General features: G+C 40.2%; 1 pseudogene across 1 annotated transcript in view; it reads right to left on the bottom strand.

The window, feature by feature from the left end:
- The window catches only part of LOC144638606 (transient receptor potential cation channel subfamily A member 1-like), a 141110-nt pseudogene that overhangs the window by 79732 nt on the left and 44329 nt on the right, over positions 1-17049 (bottom strand). The gene's annotated exons all lie outside the window — the stretch shown is intronic.

Below are 17049 nucleotides of genomic sequence, written 5' to 3'. Positions count from 1 at the left end.
TTCCAAGAAGGACGCAAGTTTTCCTTATTTTCTTTCTTGACATGCAAAATCAAGAATATTATGACCAGTGCTTATCAACATCAGTGGCATCGAACGAAGGTTGAACAAGACTTTTTTGATTTAGACGCACAATTTTCCAACTTGGGACCTAATTGATAACTCTACCCTACACAGTCGAAAAGTGTAGCCTTTTATCGGCCAAAATTTGCAGAAACCCATGTACGTCTTCAGTATTTCAAAAGTTATGACTGTTTGTAACAGCACATGTACGTGTATTTACGAATGTTTCGCCTACATCCAAATCGACCTTCTAAAACGAACTTCGTCATAAGTAAAACTTACCTGAAGCACAGCTCGGGATTATTTCACCTTTATCTATTTTTCAATCCACCAGACGATTGAATTCTATCACAATTCCAGCAAATAGGCGAGAATTACCTTCCAAACTTGAGGACGGCCTTTATCAAATCTCTCTAGCGAAGCATGGCCACATTTCCAGCTAGATAGCCTATCGAAAAATCGTTCCAGGGACCATTTTCTCGAAGGTCCGAAAAAGTTTGCGAACCCAGAAAGCCATAGCAAATTCTCAAGCCTTATGACTATGAAGCTCTTTTATTCCACGATATTTTAATATGAACAGACGTTCCCTTCATACAAAGTTTCAGGCCTAGAAACTTCTCTGTTTTTAAGATACAGATAAACAAAGATGGCTTTCAGGGCCTGAAAAGTTACCGGGGCTTTCCAGAAACAAAACCCCCTTATAAAAGACATGATAATTAATGCAAAGTGTGTCATTTCGCGAAGACACTGATCTAGGAACTGGTCAGCCCTTAATCACACACCTCTTGCTGGCTCATTCACTCTGGTGCTTCCTGTCATTTCTGCTCGAAACGAGTCTCCCCACTCCTTAATGCTAATGAGTCAGCAGGTAGGATAAGGAACTCTCCAAGGTTAGTATCTAGAAAGAAAATTGAGATTCGACAGCTTAAATTTCGAAGAAATCTCCCCATTTAGGTCCTGTTAGATTGCTGAAAGATCAAGTGCCGGGTGATGTTGCTTTCACAGAGGTCCTCACAAAAGAGGAGACAGCTGCTCGCACGTCCCAACGAGACCTCTAATGTTCAAAAATCATACTTCTCACCCCATTTTTGCAAACTGCAAAACACTATCATTTGTCATTAAAAGGGAGGTGTCTTTTGTACTTTATATGTACTAAAAAAACAAATATTAAGTAACTTGAGAACGATTTTGGGGGCTTATATGCTGGTTGTTGGTTTATTTTGGTTATTTAGTTGGTGTGATGTCTCACGACTTTACCTACTAAATTAAATGTAGATGTAGATTTTAAAAGTACAAAAAAATTTTTAGGGGCAACTATCAGCTCATAGGTCTCAGACAGAAACACTCTATTGTCTTTAGTATTCGGCACTAAACTCTGCCTTTTGTCATTGTGTTTATTGAAAGATGAAAGAGTTGGTCGCTAAAAACATGTTCACCTGAAAGAGCTTTGCTGCAGTTGAAGAATGCCGCAAACTGGTCTATTTAGTCTATTTAATAACGTAGTACTTTCTATCCTGTTACGGTATTCCCGGTTTTGCAATGATGAAAACGCATTTCTTGACGAGGTTATTTTTTATTCAAAATTCTGTAAACAATGGCTATGAGGTTAACAATAAAACCTGTTGAGTTAGGGGAAGAATAAGGGCGTCGGTTTTCGGAGGTTGAAGAGTAATAATGTATATTTACATATTGAATGCTAACACTTACTTCAAATCGTAACACTGTTTTTAGGTCCTTTAGGTCGTCATGTTCGGAACGGAAGGGAACGGGACTTACATTACCGGATTTCAGTAATAAATAAGGTCCAAAATAGGGAGTAAAATAATATATTGACGGATCATGACGGTCCGACTAGGTCGTGACAACCCGTCATTGTAAGTCTATTGTAATAGTCGATCCGTCCTCCAGAAAAGTAAGTTCATAAGGGCGCTTTCCAGTTCGGCCAGTTCTGTCTAATGGTAAGTGCCCTCAGAAAATACACGATATAAGGGAAGGCGTCTGAAAGTGTTGACGAATCGTGACGATCCGACCAAGACGTGACGATCGATGGGTCCTAGTGAAAAGCCGGTTAAAAAAAAAAAATAAATAAAAAAAAAAAAAAAATAATAATAATAATAATAATAATAATAATAATAATAATAATAATAATAATAATAATAAGACACAAGGTTTGCAAAAGGGCGGTGTCGAACATGTTGAGGGATCGCCATGATCCGACCAAAACGTGACGACCCGTCATAGCAAAAGTGGAAAACAGTCACAGAAAATTCAGTTCGTGATAGGCTTAGACAGAGCGAAAAGAGGAATGAAATATGTTGAGGGATCGTGACGATAGGACCCGATACAGGTAATGTCGGTCCTATTTTTGTGTAAATCAGGTAGTGATCGTCACTTTTCGTCATTATTTTTGCATTCCCCTCTTTAACCATCACATCGTGATCTTTTCTAATTAATCGGGCGTGGCCGATTTAAGGTTTACCCTTTGGTCGTCCTAGAGCGTAGTCTCCTGGCGCGGCCAAAAAGACGGGGATAGCTCGGGGTTGCTACAAAACCGCTACGGGTGACGCATACCGCAATGGTTTTCATTTTAGTTTTGACAGGAAATCGTTGCAGGCACACTTGGTCGACTTTTGGGTTAATGTGTAATCAGGTTGTGTTTTTTTGCTTCGGCGGAAGGACAGAGAAAAAAGCTTACGGTGCAAAGTACAGTATGGGGCCCAGTTCTCGGCCACTTTTGACGTAAACTTGTATTTCTTACCTCAGAAGAACCGCAGGAACTTGAAATTTCTCCCAGAGCTAGCTACATTATTCAGCTTTTTGGTGCAAAGCTATCGACCGGTCAAAAATTAATTTGCCCGAGCAATAATAAAAATAAAAGCTCCATTTGTGGGCCCAGTTCTCGGCCACCTTGGCCCAGTTCTCGGCCACTTTTGACGTAAACTTGTATTTCTTACCTCAGAAGAACCGCAGGAACTTGAAATTTCTCCCAGAGCTAGCTACATTATTCAGCTTTTTGGTGCAAAGCTATCGACCGGTCAAAAATTAATTTGCCCGAGCAATAATAAAAATAAAAGCTCCATTTGTGGGCCCAGTTCTCGGCCACCTTGGCCCAGTTCTCGGCCACTTTTGACGTAAACTTGTATTTCTTACCTCAGAAGAACCGCAGGAACTTGAAATTTCTCCCAGAGCTAGCTACATTATTCAGCTTTTTGGTGTAAAGCTATCGACCGGTCAAAAATTAATTTGCCCGAGCAATAATAAAAATAAAAGCTCCATTTGTGGGCCCAGTTCTCGGCCACCTTGGCCCAGTTCTCGGCCACTAAAAAGCTTGTGCGTAATTATCTGTAAAAAAATGCTCAATTAATTTTCACAGTCATAAAATCACTCTGTAAACCTATTTATACTATATCGATCCCAAATTATTTTTATGATGCTTTGTTTTACTTTAGAAAAGAAGGATTTTAACGCGCCTAGTTAGCGCCTATGTGCAGGTTCTGGCAAAACCGCATTGTGTGACCCGTGCATTTAGATGGTTTATTTTGCAGTGAAAAGGTCTTGAAAGATTTAGGTGTTGTAGAAATAATAGACAAGACAAGAGTCAGCTCAAAACTTAGAGCTAAGATTGAACTTTATTTTTAAAAATCTATTTCTTTCATTCTGGCAGCAGCAGATGAAATTATATTAAAAACCAAGCGCTAAGCTGTGATAGCGAGCAGGGTGGCCGAGAACTGGCAAATACGCAAACGTCGCAAGAAAAAATTTCGAAGTAAATTAAGACCAAAAAATACAACGGTTCAACGAAAAGTTAACTAAAGCAGAAAGCTGAATTATTCTACGTTTCACTTGCCAAAAATTAGCTTGTATGGTGGGGGCTTTTGGATAAAATACGAATTTAACTACATCCATGAATTTGGAGCCGTAAACAAACAACTTTTTCGGGAATGCAAATTCACCTACCTCCGCGTAAACTCGACGTGTGAGCTTTCTATATCGAATTGAACGATCAAACTCAAGATACTTAAAGCACATGAATCAGTCTATCGTTTGAAGGAAATACCTTTTTCTTTTGATTCAACTGGAGTGTGAAAAAACGCGTTAAACACAAAGTGGCCGAGAACTGGACCCGGCCGAGAACTGGGCCCACTTACTTTGACAAGTTAAAGTTATTTTTGTAAATGAAAAAGGTAACGTCATTGAGTCACGCAGTGTTTTTTAGCAAACTAGATGGTTTGCTGGTTTCTGACTATGAATGGGGGTGTGATCTTGCAGTATATTTTTTGAGCCTGACTCCGCCGTAAAACGTTTTTTTATTTAGCAAGAACTGTGTCGATTTTCATTTCTGAACAATTGGTCGTCAAGTCGTTTGTCACAAAGAGTAGAATGTTTGTACAGCATGTTTTGGAATTATTTTAGATTTGGTTAGTAAGACGCTTCTGAAGACCTGAGCAAAACGTTGGGAATGTACAGTATTAATAGGAACTTGAATGGAATTTTTCACAAGTTCGATAAAGGTATCAACTGAAAAAAATGGAATTCAAAATGAGAACTTGGATTTTGTTGTAATTAAGTGTCATTGTCAGAGAAAACCAGGCAATGCCAAAAGATGGGGGTCAGCCGATTTCCCTAATATTTTCAGCATTTAAAACCTATCGAATAAGATAAAGATTGGTGGCATTTAAATGATTTTCTGCCTTTTCAATCCTGAGATTGACCACCCCCCTAGTTTTTGGCACAGAAACTGCCAAAAATTTTTATAAAAATGGCCAAATTCGCGGTACAGGAAACAGATCTTCCTTTTGCATTTCGTGCACAAAACTTTTTCGCAAGGTAAATTAACTGGTTGTTGATGTTTTGCATGCTTAGAAACAACTTTTCAGTTTAACTGTAATTTTTACCGTATTTTCTAAACTGGGTAGGTAGCTTGTGCCTTGCCGCAGAGTGAATTTGGGGGATTTTCAAATTTAATTTTTTCAAAAGTGCGGTGGTTTATTTTTTATTAAAAGCCATTTTATAACAGTCCATACCCTTCTTAATCAAAAACAAGAATTTATTGATTGGCACAAGAAACTCTTTTTCCACGAATTTAGTTCAAAAATGCCTCTGATTGCTCTTATGGCTATTTTCCCGCTAAAATTAAATCTCACTAAAATATCACAAAACATTGATAAAATTACATTTTAAATTGAAATAGTTGTATTTTAATTCATTTGAAAGGTGTAGAAACTTCAGCAAATGTGTAAATAATTAATTTCGAATTAACTATGTTAATTAAAGTAATTGATACCGCAGGCCGTGCATGAATTCATTGCGTATTTTCCGCAAAAATTTAGTCGTATTACGTAAGTATTGCTTGGATTTTCATAAATTAGTTTGGTATGTCTTAAAAGCGAGAATATAAACCTAATATATATCGTTCTAAGTAGTAATGATCCAAGGTATTAAAATAAGAAACAACGAGACGTTATTTCTCACGTTCGACACGGAACTTTTGTCAGTTTCAATTCATGTTATCACGTGTCATTCGGGACAAACACTCTTACAAGTATGAATTGCTCGTTAGCTTTACAAGAATCACCTTGTGGTCTTCTCGGATATAGTACAACTATTCTACCGTTAGATGCTTGTAAACAAGATGTTACAGTCCACTTACTAGGTCTTGTTGTGAGTGGCAAGCGAGAATGGCGATTTCGAAGTTCACTGAGATGGAGCTCACTTCATTCAGATAAGGTCACTTTGACTTATCCGTAGATAGAGTGGCAGGTATGAGCACCTGTCCAGAACACTAAAAGAGAAGTAACAGCCGACTGCAGGCGACTGGCGACCTTGAAAAATACCAATGCAAACAGATTAATGACACACGCCGTGTTTGTATGACCTTTGTAATGTATGCAATACTGTCACGCTGGTTGTAATTTGAGCTCCTTTCTTTTCATCTTTTCAAGTTCGTCTCGAATTCTTTTCATCCCAAAAGAGACACAAAAACGCACACAAGACCCAAATAATTGGATTAGTGGAAAACACGGGGTCGGGGTCCCGGGGTCCCGGGGTGTGGAAAAGACGGGGTGTGGAAAACGCGGGGTCCCGGAGTCTGTAAAAAACACGGGGTGTGGAAAGCCCGGGGTGTGGAAAACGCGGGGTTCCGGGGTCTGTAGAAAACACGGGGTGTGGAAAACCCGGGGTGTGGTAAACGCGGTGTCGGGGTCTGTGGAAAACGCGGGGTCCCGGGGTCTAAAAATAAAATAAAAAATTCTGGCTAAAAAGACATGTATAATAGTTTATCACCAAAGTTAATACATTCGTAAAACGTGTTTCCTTGCATTGAAAGCCTATTATTCATGTCGTAAAAAAGCTATTCAAGTTTGTGAATCATATACTTGTCTTTGCGATCCTTTTGAATATCGTATTTTTTCCATTTTAAAAAAAGAAACTAAATATGAGTTATATACATTTTGTTAGTTGGAAATAATTTTTTGCCAAAAATTAATCTACAAATTTTTATCCTGAATCCGAAAACATTAAGACAAACTACGCGCCAACATCGTCCATGACTGGCACTGCGCTGACTTCATTCACCTAGTTTCATTCATGAATCGGCGTGCGGTGCCGTGGTTTTGGCAGTACCGAGTATTAGGATGAGGAATATCTGTCATGACAATCTCAAATGTGAACGCTTTTGTCACTGCAACAGTATACTCTACGGCCTCCTTAAGCTTGAGCATGATAAACTGCAGCCGAATAAAGAACATTGCAGCGCGACTGATTACTGGAACTAAGCGGAACGAACACATAACTCCCACCCTCAAGGACATGCACTGGCTTCCTGTCAAATCACGCATCGTTTTTAAGATCCTACTTTTAACCTACAAAGCCCTTAATTGTCATTCACCAACCTACTTAACTTGTCTTTTTAACGCCTATAAACCAGCTCGTTCCCTTCGATCATCTGGCCAATTACTCTTACAAATTCCTGACGTGAAAACATGTACATACGGTCAAAGATCCTTTTCTTTTTAGGCCCCTAAACTTTGGAACGACCTACCCTTTCATATCACTGAAAGAGTCTGAGAGCATAGTGATTTTTAAAAAGAACCCTAAAACATTTCACAAGCCGCTAGTAACTGTTTTCAAAACAAAAAACAAATTCAACTTTGGAATAAAAGATACGTGGGACCCCGTGTTTTCCACAGACCCCGGGACCCCCCGTTTTCCACACCCCGCGTTTTTCACACCCCGTGTTTTCCACAGACCCCGGGACCCCGCGTTTTCCACACCCCGTGTTTTCCACACCCCGGGACCCCGCGTTTTCTACACCCCGGGACCCCGGGACCCCGGCCCCGTGTTTTCCACTAATCCCAAATAATTAACAAATAGATTCTATTTTGCCGTGCGTCTGTTCAGTTACAGATCACACATGACGTCAAAATGTGGTATGAAAAAAAAAGTGCTGATGTTCTTACCACATTTTGACGGCGTCTTCTGTGATCTATAACTGAACAGAACCACGGCAAAATTGAATCTATTTGTTTTATACAGTAACAGAAAACTTTAGTACACGTCAGCGAAAGCAATGCCGCTACCGGTGAGCTAAATTTGTTTTCATTTCACGATAAAGTTTTCCGTAACCACGAAGTACTGTTAAACCGATTTAATAAAAGAATAAAGGAAAATCAAAACATGAACGGAAAATCTAACCTTTATTCCATCTGGAAATTTGTGTAAATCAGTAAACTTTGAACATAGCGTTCAACCGCTATTCATGGATTTGCCGTGGCGTCGTCCAACTGTTCAACATCGGATAAAAACTTTCATACAGATTTCGATAATTTCTCAAACCATTCACTTTCTACTTCAAGCTTGTTTAGCCCAGTTAAATGTTTTCGAACGGTGAACGATACTTGGCGGTTTGTTTGTCACTGTAGATTTATAAATTAGCTGAACTTTTTCGTTCGGTTGTGGCCGCGCAAGTTTTGAAAAACTTTGCCGACAGCACTGATTTGGACTATGAACTCTGATCACGCGCGCGAGTCACACCACTCTGTGACGTCATCTGTGCGTCTGTACTCTAATAGATGACAGGCATCAACCAATCACAACGCGCGCAATAGCTCGGTTATTGTATAATTTATACCTGAATCGTTTGGTCAGATCAGAATTCGTATCCAAGCGATAGTCAAGCTAATCCATTATAGGATGCTTAAGATGCACACACTTTTGCTTACGATTCGCCACTATGAGAAAACTTATTTAACTAGCTCTGGTTTCCTTTCTTAATTTTTGTAGCAGAAACGCCTGGTCAAACCTGATCAAAGGTCGTGATGGTGGCAACAACAACTTTGTTTCGTGTTGTGTACCTTTCAGACATGGTTAGCTTCTGTGTGGGCGTGGTTCACCTATAACCTTGAAGCAGATTTCATTTGTACTGTAAAAAGATTTGTACTACAGAAACCCTAAGAAAAAATCGTGGGAATGGAACATTTAGCCCACCTATTGCCCGGCTTTTTAAGTACCAAAATAAATAATTGCGCGGGGCGAGAGTTATCCGAGGTACAGGAGAAATGCTTACAAGAGTATACATCACGCCGGGGACACTAGTGCATGCCTAACAAATATATTCGTTTTTACTTTACGATCACTTGATTGCCTGTACAACAAAATATCCAACATCCAACCAACATAAAGGAAAGGGTAAGCAAGTGATCTTCTTGTTCAAATGTTGAATATTTATAGATGTATCCCACTGGCATTTCAAAAAAAGATGTTTTTTATACATCAGTTTCCTCGATTCTAAGAAGCTGGGTGTGGCCATATAAAACAGTGTATCACTAATTAGTAGTCCGAGTTTTCTATGAGTTGGATTAATCAACGAGGCTCAGCCGAGTCGACTATCGCTATCCAAAACATACAGTGGACTATCGCTATCCAAAACCTGAAATTTAAAGTACTTTTAAGCCAACGAACAATCATGCCCTATCAGCGATTATAGTTCACCAATAAATTTTCTCAGATTCTGATTGGATTAAGTTGATCACGTGGCGTCATGGTGTTCATCCGCGGAGAGACACTATCAGCCTTTGAAGTTGACCACTGGCAAATTTTCTCCGATTCTGATTGGTTTAAACTGATCATGTGACGCGATAGTGGTTATCCGCGGAGGACACTATCAGCCCTTATAGTTCACCACTAAATTTTCTCCAATTCTGATTGGTTTAAATTGGCTACGTGACGTGATAGTGTTCATCCGCGGAGTGCACTATGTCAGCCCATAGTGCATGCCGGTCTGAGAAAAATGTCTGGATGGATAGTGCCCGCCCGTGAAATTTTTTGTAAACAAGTGGGCCTGCAGACAAAAAACGCAACCAAATTCACTGCATTTAGTGGGTTTCTTGTCTGGTTTGTTAAATTTCGGCTTTCAATTGAGTTTTTTATTCTGAAAAGTAAAAAATAAATCACGATGCTGGTTTTAGAATGGGCGCACGGAAGAAAATTTAGTGGTGAACAATAAAAACGATAGAGTGTTTCTGTCTCGGAACTATCTGTCTGATAGTTGCCCCTTGGAAATTTGATGTTCTTATAAAAACTAGCATATTAGCATACTAGCATATTATTCTCGGGCTAATATTTGTTTGAAGAACATCAAATTTCCGCGGAACAACTATCAGCCGATAGTTCCGAGACAGAAACACTCTATCGTTTAACTATCGGTCTGATAGTTGCCCCTTGGAAATTTGATGTTCTTAAAACTAGCATATTTGCCCTCGAAGCTTCGCTTCTCGGGCTAATATTTGTTTTAAGAACATCAAATTTCCGCGGGGCAACTATCAGCCGATAGTTCCTCGACAGAAACACTCTATTGTTAAAATAGAACACAATGGGAAAACCAATCTTTCATCATCATCATCATCATCATCATCATCATCATCATCATCATCAACAACAACACACACTTGCAATATGAGGGTTTTGGCGCAAATCCAAAAAAATGCGTTCGGGGCTTCGCCTGGCTCGCCTGCCGGCTTCGCCATTCTCGCCCCTCACTGTTTTTTTGGATTTGCGTCCAAAACCCTCATATTGCAAGTGTGTCGGGGTTAGATGACAGCCTTTCAACCCATGCACATGTATCTAGGCAAAGGCACCCTTTTAACACTTGTTGAGGACTGTCCTAAAACAAGTGGCCCCCGCCAAGCCCCAAAGAACAGGCGCGCCAGAATTATTTTTCAATTGAACAAATATTTTTTACTTTGTATATGCACCAAATGGCTGCTGCAAGATATTCGTCAGAAGTTTTGCAAGCTATGATGGAGGAAAACCTCCGTGAATTTCAAAGAAACCCGCAAAGAAATTTGTCTTTTTTACTGGCCAACACCGATTTTAACGATTGGCTCCGAGTATGGAAAATGGACATACCCGAAACCGAAAAAAACAACAAAGATCTTTTAATTTTTGCAAAAAAACACAAAAAAAAGTTTTATGATCTTTTGGAAAGTGAAATTGAAGAATTGAATGACATAAAAGCAAGCTTCGGGCTTAAAGTAAAATTTTCGATGAAAAGAAACGGAGTTACGCAACACATGGAGCACTATTTCAGAGAAAGAGAACCGCGTCTTTTTACAAAAAACACCAAAGACCGAATAAAAAAAGAGTTTGACGAATTTATTGACAAAGCAAAGGGAGAAATCGAGGCTTGGTCGGAGAGGGGCTCGGGGTGGGTTGTTGAAAGAATAACAAGGGCGTACACCTATGTTGCGCGTTATCGGCCATTGCGCGGAGGAACTTACTTGCCTTTGCCTCCCAAACTGGCAAACAAAAAAGCAATTATTAACGTGCAAAACAGTGACAACCAGTGTTTAAAATGGGCTTTGAGAGCTGCTTTATTCCCGCCTGCGAACGGAAAAGATCCTCAAAGAACAAGTAAATATCCCGTTGATGACGGCATAAACTACAACGGAATCGATTTTCCGACACCCCTAAAGCAGATTGACAGGCTTGAGGCGCAAAACAGAAACCTTGCAATAAATGTTTTTGGGTGGCACTTGAAAGACGGGTGTGTGATACCTCTCAGACAAAGCGAAAAAGAAAACAAAATACCCCGTATAAACCTTATGTTGATTGAGTCAGGATTGAAACAGCACTACTGTTTTATAAAAAGAATTAGCGCTTTGTTACACGACCAAACCAAACACAGTAACAAAAAACACTTTTGCATGATGTGTTTGACAAATTTTACAAGAGAAGACTTGCTTGAAAAGCACAAAAAGTATTGCAATGGGGTCAAAGGCAAGCCAACAAGAATCGAAATGCCAGATGAGGAGAAAAACACCCTTTCTTTTAAAAACTACCAAAAACAAATGAAAGCGCCTTATACGATTTACGCCGACGGCGAGGCATTGTTAAAAAAAGAGCGCCGAGAAACGCCCGAGAACCGCCAGAAAAGTTACACGTACAAAACAGAAAAGCACGAGGCATGCGGATTCGCTTACACGCGTGTAAGAAGTGATGGTGAACACGAAAAACCATTCGTTTACAGAGGAGAAAACGCCGTTGAAGTATTTTTGAACTGTCTTTTAATTGAAGAAAAGAAAATAAGATATGAATTGTCAAAGCCAAAACCTCTCCTTATGACGCAAAAAGACTGGGCAAACTTTAAAAAAGCCGAAAACTGCCACATCTGCGAAAAATCGTTGGTGAAACAAAACTTTTTAGACTCTTTGCCGGTTTGGCTTAAATCTAATAAAAAGGAGTTTGGTTACTTAGGACAGTTACACAAAAAATGCTATTACGAAAGAATAGAATTGGCGAATACTCTTAATAGCGGGAACCATTATAAGCTAAAAAAGCTTGAAAAAAAATCACACAAATTAGCCGCTGAAAACCAAAAAAACTGCCTAGCGTGCAAAGAGCCGCTTATCCAGCCGAACTACAAGGATGCGGTGAGGGATCATTGTCACATAACAGGCAATTTTCGAGGAGCCGCGCACAACGTGTGTAACTTAATGATGAAAATAAATCCAAAAAATATTCAAATACCAGTTGCATTTCATAACCTGAGTGGCTACGATGCTCACCATTTGATGCAGTCAATTTCGAAGATTTCAAAAGAGGCACAGAAAGAGGTAAAGTGTGTTGCAAACAACATGGAAAAATACATTACATTTTCACTGGGGGGTTTAAGGTTTATTGACACTTTGAACTTTTTACTTGGAAAGCTTGAAAAACTTGTAGAAGATACGCCGAAGGATGCATTAAATATGACGAAAAAGGTTTTCTTTGAAAAAAGTGAACTGTTGTTAGACAACGGAAAATATCCAAGCGAATACGTTGAAGTGTGGGAGGAATTTAATTATAACAACTTGAGTGAAAGTTTTTTTAAAGGTGGGGACGAAACTAAAGAAAAATGGCAAATTGTCAATAACATCCACATAACAGATGAAGGATACAAAGAAGCAAAAACCATTTTTATAGAAAAATTTGGCTTGTTAACACAAAAGGGGATTTATCCCTATGAATACATGGACTCATGGGAAAGATTTAAAGAAACAACTTTGCCGAAAAAAGAAAAGTTCTACAGTAAACTTACAGGCGAGCACATAACAGACAAAGAGTATGCACACGCGCAAAAAGTGTGGGAAACCTTTGGCTGCCAAAATCTTGGAGACTACCACGATTTGTATATCAAAACGGACGTTACCCTGTTAGCGGACGTTTTTGAAAACTTTCGAAAATTATGCCTTGAGAAGTACAATCTGGATCCCGCAAATTATTACACGTCGCCAGGTCTTTCTTGGGATGCGCTTTTGAAAAAGACAGGTGTGGAGCTTGAGTTACTCACAGACTACGAAATGCACCTCTTCGTCGAAAGGGGAATAAGAGGCGGGATTTCGTCGGTAAGCAAGAGATATGCAAAGGCGAACAACCCATATGTTAAGGGATTTGATCCGAGTCAACCAAAAAAATACATAATGTATCTCGATGCGAATAACCTTTACGGGTGGGCAATGAGCAAGCCGCTTCCGAAAAGTGGTTTTAGATGGAAAAAGGTTATGCCAACAGAAAAAGAAATAATGACAAAAAAAGAGCATGCAAAAACTGGATGGATTATGGAGGTGGAGTTAGAATATCCGAAAGAGCTGCATGACGCTCACGACAGTTACCCATTAGCGCCAGAGAAAAAGAAAATAGACAAAGAAATGTATTCGCCTTACCAAAAGAAATTAATGAATGATCTTGAATTAAACCCCCCAAACACTGAAAAGCTTGTTTTAACGCTTGAAGACAAAACCAATTACGTCGTGCATTACCGAAACTTGCAGTTTTATTTAAAACAGGGAATGAAACTCAAAAAAGTGCACAGGGTTTTAGAGTTTGAACAGGAATGCTGGATGGAGCCCTACATCCGGATGAACACAGAATTCCGAAAAAAAGCAAAAAACAACTTTGAAAAGACCTTTTACAAGCTAATGAACAACTCGGTTTTTGGAAAAACAATGGAAAACCTGAGAAACCGTGTAGACATAAGAATAGTAAGAAGCGACGAGACAAATAAAATAAGAAAATTGGTCGCAAGTCCATTGTATTCAAGGCACGTGATGTTTTCAAACGATCTTGTCGGAATAGACATGCGAAAAAGTAAGCTGTTTCTCAATAAACCGGTCTACACAGGCATGACTATCCTTGACGTAAGCAAGCTATGCATGTATGACTTCTTTTACAACCATCTGAAAAAGGAGTACGGGGAGCGTTGCGAGCTTTTGTATACAGACACAGACAGCCTTTTGCTTGTGATAGAAACAGAAGACGTTTACGCGGACATGGCAAAAAACATCGGCGAGTACGACACAAGCGACTACCCCGAAGAGCATTCACTTTATTCGAAAGAAAACAAAAAGGTGTTGGGGAAAATGAAAGACGAATGCGCAGGAAAACTGATTTCAGAGTGTGTTTGTTTGAGGCCGAAAATGTATTCAATAATGACAGAAGGTGAAAGCGAAAATGAAATCGAAAAAATAAAGAAAAACTTTCCTGAGGCAAAAATAAAAGAGTGCACTTGCGAAGGGGAAAAAATGCAGGTAATAATGGCAAACGACGAAGAATTGGTCAAAAAAATAAAAGAGAAACATCCGAAAGCAAGTGAGTCAAAATGTTGTAACACGCTGAAAGTGGACGAAAAAAATATAAAAAAGGCAAAGGGGGTGAAAGAGTGCGTGACGAAAAATGAGATAAATCATAAAGACTTCAAAGATGCACTTTTTCAAAACAAGGAAAGCTTTCACGAAATGCACATGCTAAGAAGCTATGCCCACGAGATGCATTCAATAGTGGTAAACAAAAAATCGCTGTCGCCATTTGACACAAAGAGATGGATAAATGAAGATGGGATAAACACTTTGGCATATGGGCACTATCGGATGGGTGCGGAGCACGAGAGCGAAGCTCTTGCAGAGAAGGGGCAAAAAAAAGAGCCCACCGCCCCATAAAAGGGAGTGAAAAAACTAACTAGCCGCCAAGCAAAGGTCTCTCTAGAGTGCTTTAATAAATAAAAAGCCACTCAGGAGTGCCCAAGGGGCTCAAGCACTAAGGGCTTGGTGGTAACTGTGTATTTGGAGGAATAACAAGCAATTCTTCACGCACGAAGCCGCGCTTTGGACCATCGTGCAAGTAATAAAGAACTGGCTGATTAGGTTTAGTAACAGACCTTTCAATGCTGTAGACTTTTAATGACCAAATCGGATCTGTAGCCCTTTTTACGCCGCCTTCCAGCTCGCCAGGTTGGTAGAGATAGCGCACATTAACGAGAGAGGGGAGTTTTTTTTCTTTCTTGCCAACAGGTCTTGTATATTTTGAGGACGGTTTTGACGAAACAGCCTTTTCTTTGATTGCAGCAGCAGGTTTCTTACCAGTAAGACTGGTTACTTCGTTGTTCAGAGCGGCAACAACTTCGGGTAGCCTTTTTACCCACGCTGTCGACCGCTGGCCAGATGGCAGGTTCATCTCGACACCGTACTGATAACCAAACAGGCGCCCTGCCAGTGTTTGATTAAAACGTTCAACAATAGCTTGATCTCTGTGAATGTTAACACGCCCGCGTCTAATATAGGTTTTGTGATTTTCCATTTCTTTGGTAACAGCTCCCATGAATTCGCGACCAGGGTCAACTTGCAGCATCTGTGGCCATTTTAGTGCACTTCGCCTGTAAATTGTCTGAAAACCTTTTGCAACCTCAGTTGAATCTTTGGAGGTCAAAGGCTCGGCCTCTTTGAATCGGCTGGTAACGTCAACAACAGTCAGAGCGTATTTGTAAACTTTTCGCCCTCGCGGCAGTTTGTCGTGTGGCAGAAAAAGAAGGTCCGCCTGGTGGACCGCGTTTGGAGAAGAAACATCGAATTTTGGGCGAGGAACGTATCGTGGTGCCGGAAGGTAGATCTGCCAAAGGGCCTGCTTAACGAGCCACTTTTTTGCGGCATCTTCGGAAACCTTGGCCGCCTCGGCTAATTTTTTTATCGCTGCAATTCCCTTCCAGTAGCCCTGGGGGCTATAGTAGACTTTCGAGATTTTCTTCGAAAAGTTTTGCTCCGCAAAAATCTTTGCATCCATGTGTATACAAGAAAAAAAGAAAAGTTTAAAGAAACCGAAAGGCAGCGTACCCAAGTGCAAGCGCGCCAGCGCCAACGAACATAAGTTCACCTTGTTTCTGCTGCTCACTTGGCTGATAGAAATCAGAGAACTTGGGTTCTTTCGGAGGAATCATTTGTTTGTCAGGATGTGCCTGGTTGTAGAGTTTGAAAGCGTAGTCTGTGTTCGTAAAGTTTTGTTTCGCTTGCTGTTTGATCTCATTGTTGGTTTCGATCCAGTCGAGAAGCTTCGTGCGGTCGCGAGAGTACTTCGCGTAAGCTGCCTGGTAAGCCTCGAGAGCTTTGTCGTGTCTTTCTTTTTCTTTCAAAGCGGCGTCATCTCCGCCACCCAAAGCTCGAGCAAGATAGTTGCCGCCAATGAAAGCAGCAGCGTTCAAGATAGCTCCGCCAGCCATAATCGCGACGCTTGCCATTTTGTTATTATACTATTCTAATTTTTTTTTAATTGGTTGGGAGAATTTTCTGGTCCTCGAGATACTGTTTAAGTGCAACGCTGCCAGCCATGACGGCTGTGAACTTTACATAGTTCATAAAACTGCTGCTTGGGTCGGATGTGAAGTTTTCTTTTACAACTTTTTTGGCAGCCCAGCCGATTCCGGCGGCAAGGCCAGTGAGAGTCGCGGCATCCATGAGTGTTTTTACGAGTTTGTTGTCAGACATGGCGGTTCAGTATAAAATAATAAAAAATATTCAATTGAAAAATTTTTTTGTTTATTCTTCACCGTTTTGCGAAGCAAAGTTTGCAACTTCTTCACCAGATTCAACTTCTTTTGTTTTTTTTATACCTCTTTTAAAAATTGTATCCTCATCCTTTTGCACCCGAATAGCGGTTTTAACGCAAGTTTTGGAAAATTCAAACCAAAGTAATGCAATACCAGCCATAGCTGCACCTTTAACAAGGCTGTCAAGAATAAAACCAAGGGACATTGTCGGTATAATAAATGAAAAAGAAATGTTCAAAAGAAATTTTTTAATCCATCGGACGGATTCCTCTTTTCGGTTGCGGAATTCTAGAGCCCGTTTGGCGCGTGTCTAAAGAACGCGTTGCAACCCTTCCAATACTTTCTGCTGTAACGCGCAAAGCGCGGGGTTCCTCTGGGACCCCTGGTGTGTCATCAGTTATAAGAGTTGGCGGAGCTTTAAATGTTGGACTTCTTTTTTCGTTTATAAAGGCTTTTATGTCTTCGCGTTTCACATAAGTTGTAACGATTGCAACGCCGATACCAAGCAAAGATATCCATTGATTTGTGGTGAGACCGCTTGATTGCGGCTGAGCCTCGGGCGGAGCTGGTTCCGTTACGGCCGGTGGTGTTACACTTCGCTTAGCAGATGCAGATTTCTTTTCCTTTTCTTTTGCAATTAT

The sequence above is a fragment of the Oculina patagonica genome, chromosome 14, assembly GCF_052425735.1.
Source record: "Oculina patagonica isolate OP01 chromosome 14, crgOcupat, whole genome shotgun sequence".
Lineage (NCBI taxonomy): Eukaryota > Metazoa > Cnidaria > Anthozoa > Scleractinia > Oculinidae > Oculina > Oculina patagonica.
This window is presented reverse-complemented; position numbering and strand designations above follow the sequence as displayed.